The following is a 6,000-nucleotide window of genomic DNA, read 5'->3' on the forward strand; positions in this document are numbered from 1 at the left end:
CGAATGCAGCTGAGATAGGCTCCAGCACCCCCCGCGACCCCAAAAGGGACAAGAAGTAGAAAATGGATGGATGGATGTGTGAAACTGGTATCTAAACATGGATGTGTTGCTCCTCTCCTCTGAATGCATCTGAGATAGGCTCCAGCACCCCCCGCGACCCCAAAAGGGACAAGTGGTAGAAAATGGATGGATGGATGTGTGAATCTGGGGCCGTATTTATCAAGCTTCTTAGAATGACTCCTAAGAAGTCTGCTAAGAGTTGACTTATGAGTAAAGAAATTATTTGCTGAAAGCTGCACTTAAAAGTTAGTTATCAAGCGTCTTACTCACACTTTCAGCGAAGTGTAGGACTGAATCTTAAGTGTCACACTCAGAGCTGAATTACGACATTACTATGTGCCGTAAACGGAATTTTAGGTGACGTCATTTCTGTGTCCATAGAAATGACCAATCACGGAAGGGAATCCCTTGTCTATGAATAAAGAAATATCTTAGAAATATTTAAAGGCCTACTGAAACCCACTACTACCGACCACGCAGTCTGATAGTTTATATATCAATGATGAAATCTTAACATTATAACACATGCCAATACGGCCGGGTTAACTTATAAAGTGACATTTTAAATTTGCCGCTAAACTTCCGGTTCGAAACGCCTCTGAGGATGACGTATGCGTGTGACGTAGCCCGGCGAACACGGGTATGCCTTCCACATTGAAGCCGATACGAAAAAGCTCTGTTTTCATTTCACAATTCCACAGTATTCTGGACATATGTGTTCGTGAATCTGTTTCAATCATGTTCATTGCATTATGGAGAAGGAAGCCGAGCAAGCAAAGAAGAAAGTTGTCGGTGCGAAATGGACGTATTTTTCGAACGTAGTCAGCCACAACAGTACACAGCCGGCGCTTCTTTGTTTACATTCCCGAAAGATGCAGTCAAGATGGAAGAACTCGGATAACAGAGACTCTAACCAGGAGGACTTTTGATTTGGATACACAGACGCCTGTAGAGAACTGGGACAACACAGACTCTTACCAGGATTACTTTGATTTGGATGACAAAGACGCAGACGTGCTACTGTGAGTATGCAGCTTTGGCTTTTTTTTGCGTATGTACGTAACTTTTTTAAAATATATAAGCTTTATGAACCTTGGGTTAGGTGAACGGTCTTTTGGGCTGAGTGATTGTGTGTGTTGATCATGTGTTTGAATTGTATTGGCGTGTTCTGTGGAGCTGGGAGCTAGCAGAGGAGCTAGGAGCTAGCATAACACGTACCGTACCGTACGTGCGCGTCACGTACGTAACTTTTTAAAAATATATAAGCTTTATGAACCTTGGGTTAGGTGAACGGTCTTTTGGGCTGAGTGATTGTGTGTGTTGATCAGGTGTTTGAATTGTATTGGCGTGTTCTATGGAGCTAGGAGCTAGCAGAGGAGCTAGGAGCTAGCATAACAAACACGCAGGTGTTTTTATGCAGGATTAATTTGTGGCATATTAAATATAAGCCTGGTTGTGTTGTGGCTAATAGAGTATATATATGTCTTGTGTTTATTTACTGTTGTAGTCATTCCCAGCTGAATATCAGGTCACCCCCGGCTCTCACAGCATCTTCCCTATCTGAATAGCTTCAACTCCCCACTAGTCCTTCACTTGCACTTTACTCATCCACAAATCTTTCATCCTCGCTCAAATTAATGGGGAAATTGTCGCTTTCTCGGTCCGAATCTCTCTCACTTCATGCGGCCATCATTGTAAACAATAGGGAACTTTGCGTATATGTTCAACTGACTACGTCACGCTACTTCCGGTAGGTGCAAGCCTTTTTTTTATCAGATACCAAAAGTTGCAATCTTTATCGTCGTTGTTCTATACTAAATCCTTTCAGCAAAAATATGGCAATATCGCGAAATGATCAAGTATGACACATAGAATAGATCTGCTATCCCCGTTTAAATAAAAAAAATTCATTTCAGTAGGCCTTTAAGTGGACAATGGGAGTGTATATTTTGACAATAAACTACAAAATAATACAAAACAAACAAACAATATTGGCAATGAATAAAAAATAAATGTTTCCTTTTCTTTCCAATTCATTAATTAGGCAACTAATTTGAAACTGGTGTGGGTGGCTCTATATATACTAGCCCACTGCAGCCACATGCAGAAATCAACATGGAATCGAAAATTATTAAATCTGTGACAAAAAAAATACCCGCTCTGTCTAAACGATACCGTTTGATCAGCTGCTCGTCATCAAACAAAGCCAGGACATCCTTCCGCTCCCTGAAAGTTTGCGCACGTCTCTCTCGCCTCAGTGCCATCCCCCGCTGGCAACTCCTAACCACTTAGGACACCTCTGAAGGTCTCTTAAATATCGTGGAGAGTAGGAGTGATTCTTAGACTTAAGAAAGTTCATAAATAGCTTTTATTCTTAAGTTTGAGAGTAGGACTAAATTTCGCAAATTCTCAGGACTTAAGTGTAAAATGGCACTCTAAGACGCTTGATAAATACGGCCCCTGGTATCTAAACATGGATGTGTAGCTCCTCTCCTCTGAATGCAAGTGCTCCTACAGCAGGAATACAAATGTGTTCCTACAATATACAAACTCTGGCAAGACACCACCACAGTGCATGTCATTTTTAATAATTGTCATTAAAAGCATGTTTATGTCCATTATGTGTTGAGCAGTTTTAAAAAGCACAATGTTTAAAAACATTTCAGAAAAAGAAACCAATTGTCCAGTCATGGCGATTAAAAACTTGACCTGTCGAGAGTACACTTAAATTATATCGATCTGCGATTATTGCAGTTAATTTTAAGTTAACCATAAACAAACAGCGATTAATCGCAATTACATATTTTAACCGTTTGACAGCCTTAATAAAAATATAAATGTAGAGATTGTCAGTTTTTAGGTCATATGCAAACAAGAAGAGTCCAGGTGTCTCCATTCAACTTGTGTAGATATTATAAAACTCCTTTCACACAAATAAAAAAGGCAACACAAGAATTGGGTCGACCAGCCCAGCAAGGTGTCCCTTTTTTTCCCCTCAGGGAGTTTGCAATCTTATTTCAAATGGAAAAACAACATAACGAATGATGCACGGAATTGTTTGTGCACACAACATCAAATGTTGCGTGGCGAGGAGGCCTTACAGTATTGCATTGCAACGTAATATTTAAAGGAAGTGCAGCCACTATGTGGTCATTTGCTTGCATTCATGCTAAACTAGCAAAGGCGACATGATGATAAGAGTTGACGTCGATTCGCTGCTAAGCTAACACACATTACCTACCAGGGAAGCGTGCTAACACCGGCACTGCGAGCTGGCCGCCACACACACTCACCACACGGCTGCAACTGATAGCTACAAAGTGCGACACGTCGGATTCAAACTTATTAGCGTTTAACTTGTGTTTGGTATGCCTTACCGCCTCGCTTTTGCAAATGCTGCGCAGCACTTGACGTCCACCTAGCTTGCTAATGTTACCAATAGTGGGGGGAACTAGGTGAGGCAGTGGATATATCAAGCAAGCTGCTACTTCATCGCGATATGAGGGCGTTGAAAATATATCACCGCACGCCGCCGCCCGGGTGTCAAGAGACTCTCTACCCCTGTCAGTAACTCTTTGAAATGTGTTTGTTTTAATTTATTTAGTATGTGTAATCCACTGTTGTTGACATTGTTGCATTATCGCAAATGTTGTTGTCAAATGCTGTAACCGTGAATTACATTATTTGAAAGCTGCTTTAGTGTGACAATATCGTGCTCTGGGTGGCCGGTGTTGAAAACCGAGTGCACCTTTATTTTGCCGCGAGATACACTTCCCATGCTTCAACTCAAGCTGTTGTTTTCAAACCCGTTTTTGACTGCCGGGCTTTATTCAACCTCTTAATCCGGTAGGGCTGAAACACATACACAGGCACACATGACGACGTTGATTGTACCGAATTAAACTTTCGAAACGATGACGCGTATGATGCGACAACTAGCATTGCTATCATCAAAACATGTGGTGCGTTTGGCATTTTCGACCGTCCTTTTGGGGGGAAATGGCATCTTAACTTAATTAAACACACTTTAAACTCAAAACGATGTGGTTATAGAACAGCTGTGTTTTTTGTTTGTATTAAGTTGGATTCGCCAAAATAAAAGTGTTTCCGGTATTGATTCTGAAGGTATGTGATGTAGCTGGCATTTGAACAGCTCTTATTTTGGTCACCAACATCCTACTTCCGGATACGTATTGCTTTTATCTATTCTAAGTGTGACTATAAGTTGTGTAAACCTCACTTCTAGGTGCCTTAAGAGCCGCGCTGGACAGTTGAGTTGATAGCTCAGGTCCTTTAGCTCACTGGCTGCTGCACTTAAAGGCCTACTGAAACCCACTACTACCGACCACGCAGTCTGATAGTTTATATATCAATGATGAAATCTTAACATTGCAACACATGCCAATACGGCCGGGTTAACTTATAAAGTGCAATTTTAAATTTCCCGCAAAACTTCCGGTTGAAAACGTCTATGTATGATGACGTATGCGCGTGATGTCAATGGTTGAAACGGAAGTATTCGGACCCCATTGGATCCAATACAAAAAGCTCTGTTTTCATCTCAAAATTCCACAGTATTCTGGACATCTGTGTTGGTGAATCTATTGCAATTTGTTTAATAAACAATGAAGACTGCAAAGAAGAAAGCTGTAGCGGGGATCGGTGTATTAGCGGCGGACTACAGCAACACAGCCAGGAGGACTTTGAGATGGATAGCAGACGCGCTATCCGACGCTAGCCGCCGACCGCATCTATGATCGGGTGAAGTCCTTCGTCGATCGCTGGAACGCAGGTGAGCACGGGTGTTGATGAGCAGATGAGGGCTGGCGTAGGTGGAGCGCTAATGTTTTTATCATAGCTCTGACGAGGTCCCGTAGCTAAGTTAGCTTCAATGGCGTCGTTAGCAACAGCCTTGTTAAGCTTCGCCAGGCTGGAAAGCATTAACCGTGTAGTTACATGTCCATGGTTTAATAGTATTGTTGATTTTCTGTCTATCCTTCCAGTCAGGGGTTTATTTCTTTTGTTTCTATCTGCATTTAAGCCCGATGCTATCACGTTAGCTCCGTGAGGTCCCGTAGCTAAGTTAGCTTCAATGACGTCGTTAGCAACAGCATTGTTAAGCTTCGCCAGGCTGGAAGGCATTAACCGTGTAGTTACATGTCCATGGTTTAATAGTATTGTTGATTTTCTGTCTATCCTTCCAGTCAGAGGTTTATTTCTTTTGTTTCTATCTGCATTTAAGCCCGATGCTATCACGTTAGCTCCGTAGCTAAAGTGCTTCGCAGATGTATTGTCGTGGAGATAAAAGTCACTGTGAATGTCCATTTCGCGTTCTCAACTCTCATTTTCAAGAGGATATAGTATCCAAGGTGGTTTAAAATACAAATCCGTGATCCACAATAGAAAAAGGAGAAAGTGTGGAATCCAATGAACCCTTGTACCTAAGTTACGGTCAGAGCGAAAAAAGATACGTCCTGCACTGCACTCTAGTCCTTCACTCTCACGTTCCTTATCCACAAATCTTTCATCCTCGCTCAAATTAATGGGGTAATCGTCGCTTTCTCGGTCCGAATCGCTCTCGCTACATTGTAAACAATGGGGAAATGTGAGGAGCCCTTCAACCTGTGACGTCACGCTACTTCCGGTACAGGCAAGGCTTTTTTTATCAGCGACCATAAGTTGCAAACTTTATCGTCGATGTTCTCTACTAAATCCTTTCAGCAAAAATATGGCAATATCGCGAAATGATCAAGTATGACACATAGAATGGATCTGCTATCCCCGTTTAAATAAAAAAATGTCATTTCAGTAGGCCTTTAACTCTCGTCTGCAGGCCAGGGCTCCAAACTGTGACATAGATGATACTACAAATTCTGGCATCGATTTGATACTAAATAAACACAGGGCTCAGTATCACTTATACCGATACCGTCACTTTTT

The 6,000-nt window shown here is 41.9% G+C and overlaps 1 protein-coding gene across 1 annotated transcript in view; it reads right to left on the reverse strand.

Annotated features, from left to right (window-relative positions):
- The window catches only part of LOC133657618 (R3H domain-containing protein 1-like), a 101,957-nt gene extending 98,373 nt beyond the window's left edge, over positions 1–3,584 (reverse strand). Inside the window, exon 1 of the mRNA XM_062059160.1 lies at positions 3,438–3,584. The gene's annotated coding sequence lies outside the window, so the exon portion shown is untranslated. The remainder of the gene's footprint in view (positions 1–3,437) is intronic.
- Positions 3,585–6,000: the final 2,416 nt, after the last annotated feature.

The sequence above is a fragment of the Entelurus aequoreus genome, linkage group LG01 (assembly GCF_033978785.1).
Source record: "Entelurus aequoreus isolate RoL-2023_Sb linkage group LG01, RoL_Eaeq_v1.1, whole genome shotgun sequence".
In the NCBI taxonomy this organism is placed as follows: domain Eukaryota; kingdom Metazoa; phylum Chordata; class Actinopteri; order Syngnathiformes; family Syngnathidae; genus Entelurus; species Entelurus aequoreus.